The following is an 18,339-nucleotide window of genomic DNA, read 5'->3' as shown; positions in this document are numbered from 1 at the left end:
GGGTAATTCTAATCAAGTCTAATAAGAACATTAATTCTCAATAAATGATGACTGGCATCTGACGTCACAAAAGTGGGCGTTCCCTAACGCATCTTCGACGCAAGTGCGTCAAAGTGCCCTTACCCTAACCCTAACCCTAACCCTAACCCTAACCCTAACCCTAACCCTAACCCTAACCCTAACCCTAACCCTAACCCTAACCCTAACCCTAACCCTAACCCTAACCCTAACCCTAACCCAAACCCTAAACCCTAACCCTAACCCTAACCCTAACCCTAACCCTAACCCAAATTGTTACCTATCACCCAATAACTAGGGGATACCCAAAGTGTTACCTATCACCCAATAACTAGGTGATACCCAAATTGTTACCTATCACACAATAACTAGGTGATACCCAAAGTGTTACCTATCACCCAATAACTAGGTTATACCCAATGTGTTACCTATCACCCAATAACTAGGTGATACCCAAGTGTTACCTATCACCCAATAACTAGGGGATACCCAAATTGTTACCTATCACCCAATAACTAGGTGATACCCAAAGTGTTACCTATCACCCAATAACTAGGTGATACCCAAATTGTTACCTATAACCCAATAACTAGGGGATACCCAAAGTGTTACCTTTCACCCAATAACTAGGGGATACCCAAAGTGTTACCTATCACCCAATAACTAGGGGATACCCAAAGTGTTAGCTATCACCCAATAACTAGGGGATACCCAAAGTGTTACCTATCACCATATAACTAGGTGATACCAAAAGTTTCACCTATCATCCAATAGCCAGATGATACCCAAAGTTTCAACTATCACCCAATGAATAGATGATACCCAAAGTGTTACCTATCACCCAATAACTAGGTGATACCCAAAGTGTTACCTATCACCCAATAACTAAGGGATACCCAAAGTGTTACCTATCACCCAATAACTAGGGGATACCCAAAGTGTTACTTATCACCCAATAACTAGGTGATACATAAAGTGTTACCTATCACCCAATAACTAGGTTTTACCTATCATCCAATAACTAGGGGATACCCAAAGTGTTACCTATCACCCAATAACTAGGGGATACCCAAAGTGTTACCTATCACCCAATAACTAGGGGATACCCAAAGTGTTACCTATCACCCAATAACTAGGGGATACCCAAAGTGTTACCTATCACCCAATAACTAGGTGATACATAAAGTGTTACCTATCACCCAATAACTAGGTGATACCCAAAGTGTTACCTATCACCCAATGACTAGGTGATACCAAAAGTGTTACCTATCACCCAATAACTAGGTGATACATAAAGTGTTACCTATCACACAATAATTAGGTTTTACCTATCACCCAATAACTAGGGGATACCCAAAATGTTACTTATCACCCAATAACTAGGGGATACCCAAAGTGTTACCTATCACCCAATAACTAGGTGATAACCAAAGTGTTACTTATCACCCAATAACTAAGAGATACCCAATAACTAGGTTTTACCTATCACCCAATAACTAGGGGATACCAAAAGTTTCACCTATCAACCAATAACTAAGGGATACCCAAAATGTTACTTATCACACAATATTTCTTGCAGTCATCAGCTATCAAATCACTTAAATAACACTTACTATAGCAATCAATCATCCAGAGAAAAAAACACACCAGGTAATCCTCAACATCTCCACAAAACAAAGAGAAATGGCGCCTTTGAAATAGAAAAATGCATCAAGGGAAGCAAAGGGGGGTAATTCTAATCAAGTCTAATAAGAACATTAATTCTCAATAAATGATGACTGGCATCTGACGTCACAAAAGTGGGCGTTCCCTAACGCATCTTCGACGCAAGTGCGTCAAAGTGCCCTAACCCTAACCCTAACCCTAACCCTAACCCTAACCCTAACCCTAACCCTAACCCTAACCCTAACCCTAACCCTAACCCTAACCCTAACCCTAACCCTAACCCTAACCCTAACCCTAACCCTAACCCTAACCCTAACCCTAACCCTAACCCTAACCCTAACCCTAACCCTAACCCTAACCCTAACCCTAACCCTAACCCTACCCCTAACCCTAACCCTAACCCTAACCCTAACCCTAACCCTAATTGTTACCTATCACCCAATAACTAGGGGATACCCAAAGTGTTACCTACCAATAACTAGGTGATACCAAAAGTTTCACCTATCATCCAATAGCCAGATGATACCCAAAGTTTCAACTATCACCCAATGAATAGATGATACCCAAAGTGTTACCTATCACCCAATAACTAGGTGATACCCAAAGTGTTACCTATCACCCAATAACTAAGGGATACCCAAAGTGTTACCTATCACCCAATAACTAGGGGATACCCAAAGTGTTACTTATCACCCAATAACTAGGTGATACATAAAGTGTTACCTATCACCCAATAACTAGGTTTTACCTATCATCCAATAACTAGGGGATAACCTATCACCCAATAACTAGGGGATACCCAAAGTGTTACCTATCACCCAATAACTAGGGGATACCCAAAGTGTTACCTATCACCCAATAACTAGGGGATACCCAAAGTGTTACCTATCACCCAATAACTAGGTGATACATAAAGTGTTACCTATCACCCAATAACTAGGTGATACCCAAAGTGTTACCTATCACCCAATGACTAGGTGATACCAAAAGTGTTACCTATCACCCAATAACTAGGTGATACATAAAGTGTTACCTATCACACAATAATTAGGTTTTACCTATCACCCAATAACTAGGGGATACCCAAAATGTTACTTATCACCCAATAACTAGGGGATACCCAAAGTGTTACCTATCACCCAATAACTAGGTGATAACCAAAGTGTTACTTATCACCCAATAACTAAGAGATTGATATTTGTTAGAGGACAACCCTGTTCAATATTGTGTTATATTTGATACAGGACAACCCTATCTAATACCCCACGATATTTGATTCAGGACAACCATGTCCAATACTGTGTGATATTTGATACAGGACAAGTTTGTCCAATTCTGTGTGATATTTGATACAGGACAACCCTGTCCAATACTGTGTGATATTTGATACAGGACAACCTTGTCCAATACTGTGTGATATTTGATACAGGACAAGCTTGTCCAATACTGTGTGATATTTGATACAGGACAACCCTGTCCGATATTGTGTTATATTTGATACAGGACAACCCTATCTAAAACCCCACCATATTTGATTCAGGACAACCATGTCCAATACTGTGTGATATTTGATACAGGACAAGTTCGTCCAATTCTGTGTGATATTTGATACAGGACAACCCTGTCCAATACTGTGTGATATTTGATACAGAACAAGTTCCTCCAATTCTGTGTGATATTTGATACAGGAAAACCCTGTCCAATACTGTGTGATATTTGATACAGGACAAGCTTGTCCAATAATGTGTGATATTAGATATAGAACAACCCTGTCCAATACTGTGTGATATTTTATACAAGACAACCATGTCCAATACCCCTTGATATTTGATACAGGATAACCGTGACTAGTATTGTGTGATATTTGATACAGGACAACCCTGTCTAATACCCCATGATATTTGATTAAGGACAACCTTGTCCAATACTGTGTGATATTTGATACAGGACAAGTTGGTCCAATACTGTGTGATATTTGAAACAGGACAACCATGTGCAATACGCTTTTATATTTGTCCCATACACTATGATATTAGATACAGGACAACCCTGTCCCATACTGTGTGATATTTGATAGTGGACAATCGTGTCTAGTACTGTGTGATATCTGATACAGGACAACCCTGTCAAATAATGTGTGATATTTGATACAGGACAACCCTGTCAAATACTTTGTGACATTTGATACAGAACAACCCTGTCCAATACGCTTTGATATTTGTCCAATACGCTATGATATTAGATACAGGACAACCCTGTCCAATGCTGTGTGATATTTAGTACAGGACAACCGTGACAAGTATTGTGTGATATTTGATACAGGACAACCCTGTCCAATACTCCATGATATTTGATACAGGCCAATCATGTCCAATACTGTGTGATATTTGATACATTACAGCCCTGTCCAATAATGTGTGATATTTGATACAGGACAACCCTGTCTAGTACTGTGTTATATTTTTATACAGGACAACCCTGTCTAATAAGCTTTGAAATTTGATACAGGACAACCCTCCTGTCCAATATACTATGATATTGGATACAGGACAATCCTGTTCAATGCTGTGTGATATTTGATACAGGACAATCTTGTCCAATACGGTGTGGTATTTTATACAGGACAACCCTGTCCAATACTCCATGATATTTGATACATGACAACCCTGTCCAATACTGTGTGATATTTGATACAGGACAACCCTGTCCAATAATGTGTGATATTTGATACAGGAAAACCCTGTCCAATACTTTGTGATATTTGATACAGGACCGGCCTTTCCAATATCCTATATCTGATACAAGACATACAAGTCCAATAACGTGTGATATTTGATACAGGACAACCCTGTCCAATAATTTGTGATATTTGATACAAGACAACCCTTTCCAGTTCTGTGTGATATTTGATACAGGAAAACCCTGTCAAATGCTGTGTGATATTTTATACAGGACAACCCTGTCCAATAGTTTGTGATATTTGATACAGGACAACCTTGTCCAATAATATGTGATATTTGATTGAGGACAAGTTTGTCCAATTCTGTGTGATATTTGATACAGGACAACCCTGTCCAATGCTGTGTGATATTTGATACAGGACAACCGTGACAAGTATTGTGTGATATTTGATACAGGACAACCCTGTCCAATACTCCATGATATTTGATACAGGACAACCCTGTCCAATACTTTGTGATATTTGATACAGCACCGCCCTTTCCAATATCCTATATCTGATACAAGACATACAAGTCCAATAACGTGTGATATTAGATATAGAACAACCCTGTCCAATAAGCTTTGAAATTTGATACAGGACAACCCTCCTGTCCAATATGCTATGATATTTGATACAGGATAATCCTGTCCAATACTCTGTGATATTTGATACAGGACAAGTTCGTCCAATTCTGTGTGATATTTGATACAGGACAACCCTGTCCAATACTGTGTGATATTTGATACAGGACAAGCATGTCCAATTCTGTGTGATATTTGATACAGGACAACCCTGTCCAATACTGTGTGATATTTGATACAGGACAAGCTTGTCCAATACGGTGTGATATTTGATACAGGACAACCCTGTCCAAAACTGTGTGACATTTGATACAGGACAACCCTGTCCAATAATGTGTGATATTAGATACAGAAAAACCCTGTCCAATAATGTGTGATATTAGATATAGAACAACCCTGTCCAATAAGCTTTGAGATTTGATACAGTGTCCATATTGTGATACAGGACAACCCTGTCCAATAATGTGTGATATTTGATACAGGACAACCCTGTCCAATACTGTGTGATATTTGATACAGGACAACCCTGTCCAATACTCCATGATATTTGATACATGATAACCCTGTCCAATACTCCATGATATTTGATACAGGACAACCCTGTCCAATACTGTGTGATATTTGATACAGGACAACCCTGTCCAATAATGTGTGATATTTGATACAGGACAACCCTGTCCAGTACTGTGTGATATTTGATACAGGACAACCCTGTCCAATACTGTGTGATATTTGATACAGGACAACCCTGTCCAATAATGTGTGATATTTGATACAGGACAACCCTGTCCAGTACAGTGTTATATCTTTATACAGGACAACCCTGTCCAATGCTGTGTGATATTTAGTACAGGACAACCGTGACTAGTATTGTGTGATATTTGATACAGGACAACCCTGTCCAATACTGTGTGATATTTGCAACAGGACAAGTTTGTCCAATTCTGTGTGATATTTGATAAAGGACAAGCCTGTCCAATAGTTTGTGATATTTGATACAGGACAACACTTTGATACAGGACAACCCTGTCCAGTACGTTGTCATATTTGATACAGGAAAATCCTGTCCAATATTCTATATCTGATACAAGACAACCCTGTCCAATAATGTGTGATATTTGACACACGACAACCCTGTCCAGTACTGTGTGATATTTGATACAGGACAACCCTGTCCAATACTGTGTGATATTTGATACAGGACAACCCTGTCCAATAATGTGTGATATTTGATACAAGACAACCTTGACCAATACGGTGTGATATTTGATACAGGACAACCGTGTCCAATGCTGTGTGACATCTGATACAAGACAACCCTGTCCAATAATGTGTGATATTTGACACACGACAACCCTGTCCAGTACTGTGTGATATTTGATACAGGACAACCCTTTCCAATATCCTATATCTGATACAAGACAACCAAGTCCAATAACGTGTGATATTTGATACAGGACAACCCTGTCCAATACTTTGTGACACTTGATACAGAACAACCCTGTCCAATACGCTTTGATATTTGTCCCATACACTATGATATTAGATACAGGACAACCCTGTCCAATAATGTGATATTTGATACAGGACAACCCTGATATTTGATACAGGACAAGCTTGTCAAGTACTGTGTCATATTTGATACAGGAAAATCCTGTCCAATATTGTGTAATATTTGATACAGGACAACCCTGTCTAATACCCCATGATATTTCATTAAGGACAACCTTGTCCAATACTGTGTGATTTTTGATACAGGACAACCCTGTCCAATAATGTGTGATATATGATACAGGACAACCCTGTCCAATACTGATATTTGTACAGATATTTGATACAGGTGATATTTGATAACCCTGTCCAATACTGTGTGATATTTGATACAGGATAACCCTGTCCAATAATGTGTGATATTTGATACAGGACAACCCTGTCCAATACTGTGTGATATTTGATACAGGATAACCCTGTCCAATACTGTGTGATATCTGATTCAGGACAATCCTGTCCAATACTGTGTGATATTTGATACAGGACAACCATGTCCAGTAGGGTGTAATATTTGATACAGGACAACCCTGTCCAATACTCCTTGATATTTGATACAGGACAACCCTGTCCAATACTGTGTGATATTTGATACAGGACAACCCTGACTAGAATTGTGTGATATTTGATACAGGACAACCCTGTCCAATACTGCGTGATATTAGATACAGGACAACCCTGTCCAATAATGTGTGATATTTGATACAGGACAACCGTGTCTAATGCCCCATGATATTTGTTAGAGGACAACCCTGTTCAATATTGTGTTATATTTGATACAGGACAACCCTGTCCAATGCTGTGTGATATTTAGTACAGGACAACCGTGTCCAGTAATGTGTGATATTGGATATAGGACAACCCTGCCCAGTACAGTGTTATATCTTTATACAGGACAACCCTGTCCAATGCTGTGTGATATTTGATACAGGACAACCCTGTCCAATACTGTGTGATATTTGATACAGGACAACCCTGTCCAATATGCTATGATATTTGATACAGGATAATCCTGTCCAATGCTGTGTGATATTTGATACTGGACAACCGTGTCTGGTACTGTGTGATATTTGATACAGGACAACCCTGTCCAATAATGTGTGATATTTGACACACGACAACCCTGTCCAGTACTGTGTGATATTTGATACAGGACAACCCTGTCTAAAACTGTGTGACATTTGATACAGGACAACCCTGTCCAATAATGTGTGATATTAGATATAGAACAACCCTGTCCAATAAGCTTTGAAATTTGATACAGGACAACCCTCCTGTCCAATATGATATGATATTTGATACAAGATAAACAAGTCCAATAATGTGTGATATTTTACACACGACAACCCTGTCCAGTACTGTGTGATATTTGATACAGGACAACCCTGTCCAATATTGTATGATATTTGATACAGGACAACCGTGTCTAATGCCCCCTGATTTTGCTAGAGGACAACCCTGTCCAATATTTTGTTATATTTGATACAGGACAACCCTGTCCAGTACAGTGTGATATTTTTATACAGGACAACCATGTCCAATACTGTGTGATATTTGATACAGGACAACCCTGTCCAATACTGTGTGATATTTGATACAGGACAAGCTTGTCCAATTTTGTGTGATATTTGATACAGGACAACCCTGTCCAATACTGTGTGATATTTGATACAGGACAACCCTGTCCAATAATATGTGATATTTGATACAGGACAACCCTGTCCAATACTGTGTGATATTTGATACAGGACAACCCTGTCCAATACTGTGTGATATTTGATACAGGACAACCCTGTCCAATAATGTGTGATATTTGATACAGGACAACCCTGTCCAATACTGTGTGATATTTGATACAGGACAACCCTGTCCAATACTGTGTGATATTTGATACAGGACAAGCCTGTCAAGTACTGTGTCATATTTGATACAGGAAAATCCTGTCCAATAATGTGTGATATTTGATACAGGACAACCCTGTCCAATACTTGTGATATTTGATACAGGACAACCCTGTCCAATAATGTGTGATATTTGATACAGGACAACCCTGTCCAGTAATGTGTGATATTTGATACAGGACAAGTTTGTCCAATGCTGTGTGATATTTGATACAGGACAACCCTGTCCAATACTGTGTGATATTTGATACAGGACAACCCTGTCCAATAATGTGTGATATTTGATACAGGAAAACCCTGTCCAATACTTTGTGATATTTGATACAGGACAACCCTGTCCAATACTGTGTGATATTTGATACAGGACAACCTTGTCCAATTCTGTGTGATATTTGATACAGGACAACCCTGTCTGATACTGTGTGATATTTGATACAGGACAAGCTTGTCCAATACGGTGTGATATTTGATACAGGACAACCTTGTCCAATACAGTGTTATATGTGTGATATTGGATACAGGACAACCCTGCCCAGTACAGTGTTATATCTTTATACAGGACAACCCTGTCCAATGCTGTGTGATATTTAGTACAGGACAACCGTGACAAGTATTGTGTGATATTTGATACAGGACAACCCTGTCCAGTAATGTGTGATATTTGATACAGGACAATCCTGTCCAATACTGTGTGGTATTTTATACAGGACAACCCTGTCCAATACTCCATGATATTTGATACAGGACAACCCTGTCCAATAATGTGTGATATTTGATACAGGACAACCCTGTCCAATACTGTGTGATATTTGATACAGGACAACCCTGTCCATATACAGGACAACCCTGTCCAATAATGTGTGATATTTGATACAGGACAACCTTGTCCAATACGGTGTGATATTTGATACAGGACAACCGTGTCCAATGCCCCATGATATTTGTTAGAGGACAACCCTGTCCAATATTGTGTTATATTTGATACAGGACAACCCTGTCTAATACCCCATGATATTTGATTCAGGACAACCATGTCCAATACTGTGTGATATTTGATACAGGACAACCGTGTCTAATACTGTGTGATATTTGATACAGGACAACCCTGTCAAATAATGTGTGATATTTGATACAGGACAACCCTGTCAAATACTTTGTGACATTTGATACAGAACAACCCTGTCCAATACGCTTTGATATTTGTCCAATACGCTATGATATTAGATACAGGACAACCCTGTCCAATGCTGTGTGATATTTGATACAGGACAACCCTGTCCAATGCTGTGTGATATTTAGTACAGGACAACCGTGACTAGTATTGTGTGATATTAGATACAGGACAACCCTGTCCAATAATGTGTGATATTTGATACAGGACAACCGTGTCTAATGCCCCATGATATTTGTTAGAGGACAACCCTGTCCAATATTGTGTTATATTTGATACAGGACAACCCTGTCTAATACTGTGTGATATTTGACACTGGACAATCGTGTCTAGTACTGTGTGATATTTGATACAGGACAACCCTGTCCAATAATGTGTGATATTTGATACAGGACAACCCTGTCCAGTACAGTGTTATATCTTTATACAGGACAACCCTCTCTAATACCCCATGATATTTGATTCAGGACAACCTTGTCCAATACTGTGTGATATTTGATACAGGAAAACCCTGTCCAATATGCTATGATATTAAATACAGTACAATCCTGTCCAATGTTATGTGATATTTGATACTGGACATCACTGTCCAGTACTGTGTGATATTTGATACATGACAACCCTGTCAAATAATGTGTGATATTTGATACAGGACAACCCTGTCCAATACTGTGTGATATCTGATTCAGGACAACCCTGTCCAATACTGTGTGATATTTGATACAGGACAACCCTGTCCAATAATGTGTGATATTTGATACAGGACTACCCTGTCCAGTACTGTGTTATATTTTTATACAGGACAACACTGTCCAATAATGTGTGATATTTGATACCAGACAACCTTGACCAGTACGGTGTGATATTTGATACAGGACAACCATGTCCAATGATGTGTGATATTTTATACAGGACAACCCTGTCAAGTACTGTGTCATATTTGATACAGGACAAGCTTTTCCAATTCTGTGTGATATTTGATACAGGACAACCCTGTCCAATACTGTGTGATATTTGATACAGGATAAGCTTGTCCAATACAGTGTGATATTTGATACAGGACAACCCTGTCCAATACTGTGTGATATTTGATACAGGACAACCCTGTCCAATGCTGTGTGATATTTAGTACAGGACACCTGTGTCCAGTAATGTGTGATATTTGATACAGGACAAGTTTGTCCAATTCTGTGTGATATTTGATACAGGACAACCCTGTCTAATACTGTGTGATATTTGATACAGGACAACCCTGTCCAATAATGTGTGATATTTGATACAGGACAACCCTGTCCAATAGTGTGTGATATTTGATACAGGACAACCCTGTCCAATAATGTGATATTTGATACAGGACAACCCTGTCCAATACTCTGTGATATTTGATACAGGACAACCCTGTCCAATACTGTGTGATATTTGATACAGGACAAGCATGTCCAATACTGAGTGATATTTGATACAGGACAACCCTGTCCAATACTGTGTGATATTTGATACAGGACAACCCTGTCCAATAATGTGTGATATTTGATACAGGACAACCCTGTCCAGTACAGTGTTATATCTTTATACAGGACAACCCTGTCCAATAATGTGTGATATTTGATACAGGACAACCCTGTCCAATGCTGTGTGATATTTAGTACAGGACAACCGTATCCAGTAATGTGTGATATTGGATACAGGACAACCCTGCCCAGTACAGTGTTATATCTTTATACAGGACAACCCTGTCCAATGCTGTGTGATAGTTAGTACAGGACAACCGTGACAAGTATTGTGTGATATTTGATACAGGACAACCATGTCCAATACTGTGTGATATTTGATACAGGACAACCTTGTCTAATACTGTGTGATATTTGATACAGGACAAGCTTGTTTAATAAGGTGTGATATTTGATACAAGACAACCCTGTCCAAAACTGTGTGACATTTGATACAGAATAACCCTGTCGAATAATGTGTGATATTTGATACAGGACAACCCTGTCCAATACTGTGTGATATTTGATACAGGACAACCCTGTCCAATACTGTGTGATATTTTATACAGGACAACCATGTCCAATACCCCATGATATTTGATACATGATAACCCTGTCCAATACTGTGTGATATTTGATACAGGACAACCCTGTCCAATACTGTGTGATATTTGATACAGGACAAGTTTGTCCAATACGCTATGATATTAGATACAGGACAACCCTGTCCAATGCTGTGTGATATTTGATACAGGACAACCCTGTCCAATACTGTGTGATATTTGATACAGGACAACCCTGTCCAATAATGTGTGATATTTGATACAGGACAACCCTGTCCAGTACTGTGTTATATTTTTATACAGGAAAACCCTGTCTAATACCCCATGATATTTGATTAAGGACAACCATGTCCAATAATGTGTGATATTTGATACAGGACAACCATGTCCAGTACTGTGTGATATTTGATACAGGACAACCCTGTCCAATAATGTGTGATATTTGATTCAGGACAACCATGTCCAATACTGTGTGATATTTGATACAGGACAAGTTCGTCCAATTCTGTGATATTTGATACAGGACAACCCTGTCCAATACTGTGTGATATTTGATACAGCACAACCGTGACTAGTATTGTGTGATATTTGATACAGGACAACCCTGTCCAATAATGTGTGATATTTGATACAGGACAACCCTGTCCAATACTCCATGATATTTGATACAGGACAACCCTGTCCAATACTGTGTGATATTTGATACAGGACAACCCTGTTCAATAATGTGTGATATTTGATACAGGACAACCCTGTCCAATACTGTGTGATATTTGATACAGGACAAGCTTGTCAAATACTGTGTGATATTTGATACAGGACAACCCTGTCCAATACTGTGTGATATTTGATACAGGACAACCTTGTCCAATACGGTGTGATATTTGATACAGGACAATCCTGTCCAATAATGTGTGATATTTGATACAGGACACCCATGTCCAGTAGAGTGTAATATTTGATACAGGACAACCCTGTCCAAAAGTGTGTGACATTTGATACAGGACAACCCTGTACAATAATGTGTGATATTTGATACAGGACAGCCCTGTCCAATACTTTTGACATTTGATACAGGACAACCCTGTCCAATAATATGTGATATTTGATACAGGACAACCTTGACCAGCACGGTGTGATATTTGAAACAGGACAACCATGTCCAATACAGTGTGATATTTGATACAGGACAACCCTGTCCAATACTGTGTGATATTTGATACAGGACAAGCTTGTCCAATTCTGTGTGATATTTGATACAGGACAACCTCTTCCAATAATGTGTGATATTTGATACAGGACAAGTTGGTCCAGTAATGTGTGATATTTGATACAGGACAACCTTGTCTAATGCCCCACGATATTTGATTCAGGACAACCATGTCCAATACTGTGTGATATTTGATACAGGACAACCCTGTCCAATACTGTGTGATATTTGATACAGGACAAGCTTGTCCAATAAGGTGTGATATTTGATACAGGACAACCCTGTCCAATACTGTGTGATATTTGATACAGGACAACCATGTCCAGTACTGTGTCATATTTGATACAGGAAAACCCTGTGCAATATTCTATGATATCTGATACAAGACAACCAAGTCTAATAATGTGTGATATTTGACACACGACAACACTGTCCAGTACTGTGTGATATTTGATACAGGACAACCCTGTCCAATAATGTGTGATATTTGATACAGGAAAACCCTGTCCAATACTGTGTGATATTTGATACAGGACAACCCTGTCCAATTCTGTGTGATATTTGATACAGGACAACCCTGTCCAATACTGTGTGATATTTGATACAGGACAAGCATGTCCAATTCTGAGTGATATTTGATACAGGACAACCCTGTCCAATACTGTGTGATATTTGATACAGGACAACCATGTCCAATACCCCTTGGTATTTGATACAGGACAACCTTGTCCAATACTGTGTGATATTTTATACAGGACAAGTTTGTCCAATAATGTGTAATATTTGATACAGGACAACCCTGTCCAATACTGTGTGATATCTGATTCAGGACAACCTTGTCTAATACTGTGTGATATTTGATACAGGACAACCCTCTCTAGTACTGTGTTATATTTCTATACAGGACAACCCTGTCTAATACCCCATGATATTTGATTCAGGACAACCTTGTCCGATACTGTGTGATATTTGATACAGGACAACCCTGTCCAATAATGTGTGATATTTGATACAGGACAACCCTGTCCAGTACAGTGTTATATCTTTATACAGGACAACCCTGTCCAATGCTGTGTGATATTTAGTACAGGACAACCGTGACTAGGACAACCCTGTCCAATACTGTGTGATATCTGATTCAGGACAATCCTGTCCAATAATGTGTGATATTTGATACAGGACAATCATGTCCAATAATGTGTGATATTTCATACAAGACAACCATGTCCAATACCCCTTGATATTTGATACAGGACAACCTTGTCCAATACTGTGTGATATTTGATACAGGACAACCCTGTCCAATACTTTGTGACACTTGATACAGAACAACCCTGTCCAATACGCTTTGATATTTGTCCCATACACTATGATATTAGATACAGGACAACCCTGTCCAATAATGTGTGATATTTGATACAGGACAACCTTGTGTGATATTTGATACAGGACAACCCTGTCCAATACTGTGTGATATTTGATACAGGACAACCCTGTCCAATACTGTGTGATATTTGATACAGGACAAGCATGTCCAATTCTGAGTGATATTTTATACAGGACAACCCTGTCAAGTACTGTGTGATATTTGATACAGGACAATCCTGTCAAATAATGTGTTATATTTGATACTGGACAACCCTGTCCAACACTGTGTGATATTTGATACAGGACAACCCTGTCCAGTACAGTGTTATATTTATATACAGTACAATCCTGTCCAATGTTTTGTGATATTTGATACTGGACAACCGTGTCTAGTACTGTGTGATATTTGATACAGGACAACCCTGTCAAATAATGTGTGATATTTGATACAGGACAACCCTGTCCAATACTGTGTGATATTTGATACAGGACAACCCTGTCCAATACTGTGTGATATTTGATACAGGACAACCCTGTCCAATAATGTGTGATATTTGATACAGGACAACCCTGTCCAGTACTGTGTTATATTTTTATACAGGACAACCCTGTCTAATACCCCATGATATTTGATTCAGGACAACCTTGTCCAATACTGTGTGATATTTGATACAGGACAAGTTGGTCCAATACTGTGTGATATTTGATACAGGACAACCTTGTCCAATACTGTGTGATATTTGATACAGGACAAGCTTGTCCAATACGGTGTGATATTTGATACAGGACAACCCTGTCCAGTACAGTGTTATATCTTTATACAGGACAACCCTGTCCAATTTGATACTGATACAGGACAACCCTGTCCAATGCTGTGTGATATTTAGTACAGGACAACCGTGTCCAGTAATGTCTGATATTTGATACAGGACAAGTTTGTCCAATTCTGTGTGATATTTGATACAGGACAACCCTGTCCAATACTGTGTGATATTTGATACAGGACAACCCTGTCCAATAAGCTTTGATATTTGATACAGGACAACCCTCCTGTCCAATATACTATGATATTAGATACAGGACAATCCTGTCCAATGCTGTGTGATATTTGATACAGGACAACCCTGTCCAATACTTTGTGACATTTGATACAGAACAACCCTGTCCAGTACAGTGTTATATCTTTATACAGGACAACCCTGTCCAATAATCGGTGATATTTGATACAGGACAGATGAACACCATTAACAGTGTGGACTCAGGTTTGATACAGGACAACCCTGTCCAGTACTGTGTGATATTTGATACAGGACAACCCTGTCCAATACTGTGTGATATTTGATACAGGACAACCCTGTCCAATACTGTGTGATATTTGATACAGGACAACCCTGTCCAATAATGTGTGATATTAGATATAGAACAACCCTGTCCAATAAGCTTTGAAATTTGATACAGGACAACCCTGTACCAATACGCTATGATATTAGATACAGGACAACCCTGTCCAATGCTGTGTGATATTTGATACAGGACAACCGTGACTAGTATTGTGTGATATTTGATACAGGACAACCCTGTCCAATAATGTGTGATATTTGATACAGGACAACCCTTTCCAATACTGTGTGGTATTTTATACAGGACAACCCTGTCCAATACTCCATGATAACCTTGTCCAATACTCCATGATATTTGATACAGGACAACCCTGTCCAATGCTGTGTGATATTTAGTACAGGACAACCGTGTCCAGTAATGTGTGATATTTGATACAGGACAACCCTGTCCAGTACAGTGTTATATCTTTATACAGGACAACCCTGTCCAATGCTGTGTGATATTTGATACAGGACAACCCTGTCAAATAATGTGTGATATTTGATACAGGACAACCGTGTCTAATGCCCCATGATAATTTGTTAGAGGACAACCCTGTCAAATTTCGTGTGATATTTGATACAGGATAACCCTGTCCAATACTGTGTGATATTTGATACAGGACAAGCTTGTCCAATACGGTGTGATATTTGATACAGGACAACCCTGTCCAATAATGTGATATTTGATACAGGACAACCCTGTCTAGTAATGTGTGATATTTGATACAGGACAATCCTGTCCAATACTGTGTGGTATTTTATACAGGACAACCCTGTCCAATAATGTGTGATATTTGATACAGGACAACCCTGTCCAGTACTGTCCAATGTCCAATACTGTGTGATATTTGATACAGGACAACCCTGTCCAATACTGTGTGATATTTGATACAGGACAACCCTGTCCAATACTGTGTGATATTTGATACAGGACAACCCTGTGTCCAATAATGTGTGATATTTGATACAGGACAACCCTGTCCAATACTGTGTGATATTTGATACAGGACAACCCTGTCTAGTAATGTGTGATATTTGATACAGGACAACCCTGTCCAAAACTGTGTGACATTTGATAAAGAACAACCCTGTCCAATACTGTGTGATATCTGATTGAGGACAATCCTGTCCAATAATTTGTGATATTTGATACAGGACAACCATGTCCAGTAGGGTGTAATATTTGATACAGGACAACCCTGTCCAATACTGTGTTATATCTTTATACAGGATAACCCTGTCCAATAATGTGTGATATTTGATACACGACAATTCTGTCCAATAAGGTGTGATATTTGATACAGGACAACCCTGTCCAATACTTTGTGACATTTGATACAGGACTATCCTGTCCAATACTGTGTGATATTTGATACCGGACAACCTTGTCCAATAATGTCTGATATTTGATACAGGACAACCCTGTCCAGTACTGTGTGATATTTGATACAGGACAACCTTGTCCAATACGGTGTGATATTTGATACAGGACAACCCTGTCCAATACTGTGTGATATTTGATACAAGACAGCCAAGTCCAATAACGTGTGATATTTGATACAGGACAACCCTGTCCAATACTGTGTGATATTTGATACAGGACAACCCTGTCCAATAATGTGTGATATTTGATACAGGACAACCGTGTCTAATGCCCAATGATATTTGATTCAGGACAACAATGTCCAATACTGTATTTTGATACAGGACAAACTTGTCCAATACGGTGGGATATTTTATACAGGACAACCCTGTCCAATACTCCATGATATTTGATACATGATAACCCTGTCCAGTACTGTGTGATATTTGATACAGGACAACCCTTTCCAATATCCTATATCTGATACAAGACAACCAAGTCCAATAACGTGTGACACTTGATACAGAACAACCCTGTCCAATACGCTTGTTATATTTTAGATACAGGACAACCCTGTCCAATACTGTGTGATATTTGATACAGGACAAGCATGTCCAATTCTGAGTGATATTTGATACAGGACAACCCTGTCCAATACTGTGTGATATTTGATACAGGACAACCCTGTCCAATACTGTGTGATATTTGATACAGTACAATCCTGTCCAATGCAATGTGATATTTGATAATGGACAACCGTGTCTAGTAGTGTGTGATATTTGATACAGGAGATCCCTGTCAAATAATGTGTGATATTTGATACAGGACAATCCTGTCCAATACTGTGTGGTATTTTATACAGGACAACCCTGTCTAATACCCCATGATATTTGATTCAGGACAACCATGTCCAATACTGTATGATATTTGATACAGTACAAGTTTGTCCAATTCTGTGTGATATTTGATACAGGACAAGTTTGTCCAATTCTGTGTGATATTTGATACAGGACAACCTTGTCCAATACTGTGTGATATTTGATACAGGACAACCCTGTCCAATATTCTATGATATCTGATACAAGACAACCAAGTCCAATAATGTGTGATATTTGACACAGGACAACCCTGTCCAGTACTGTGTTATATATTTATACAGGAAAACCCCGTCTAATACCCCATGATATTTGATTCAGGACAACCTTGTCCAATACTGTGTGATATTTGATACAGGACAACCCTGTCCAAAACTGTGTGACATTTGATAAAGGACAACACTGTCCAATATGCTATGATATGAAATACAGTACAATCCTGTCCAATGCAATGTGATATTTGATAATGGACAACCGTGTCT

Source organism: Ylistrum balloti, unplaced genomic scaffold, assembly GCF_031769215.1.
Source record: "Ylistrum balloti isolate Yb309-2 unplaced genomic scaffold, AGI_CSIRO_Ybal_v1 Utg369828, whole genome shotgun sequence".
Taxonomy (NCBI): domain Eukaryota; kingdom Metazoa; phylum Mollusca; class Bivalvia; order Pectinida; family Pectinidae; genus Ylistrum; species Ylistrum balloti.
Note: the sequence above shows the minus strand (reverse complement) of the source record.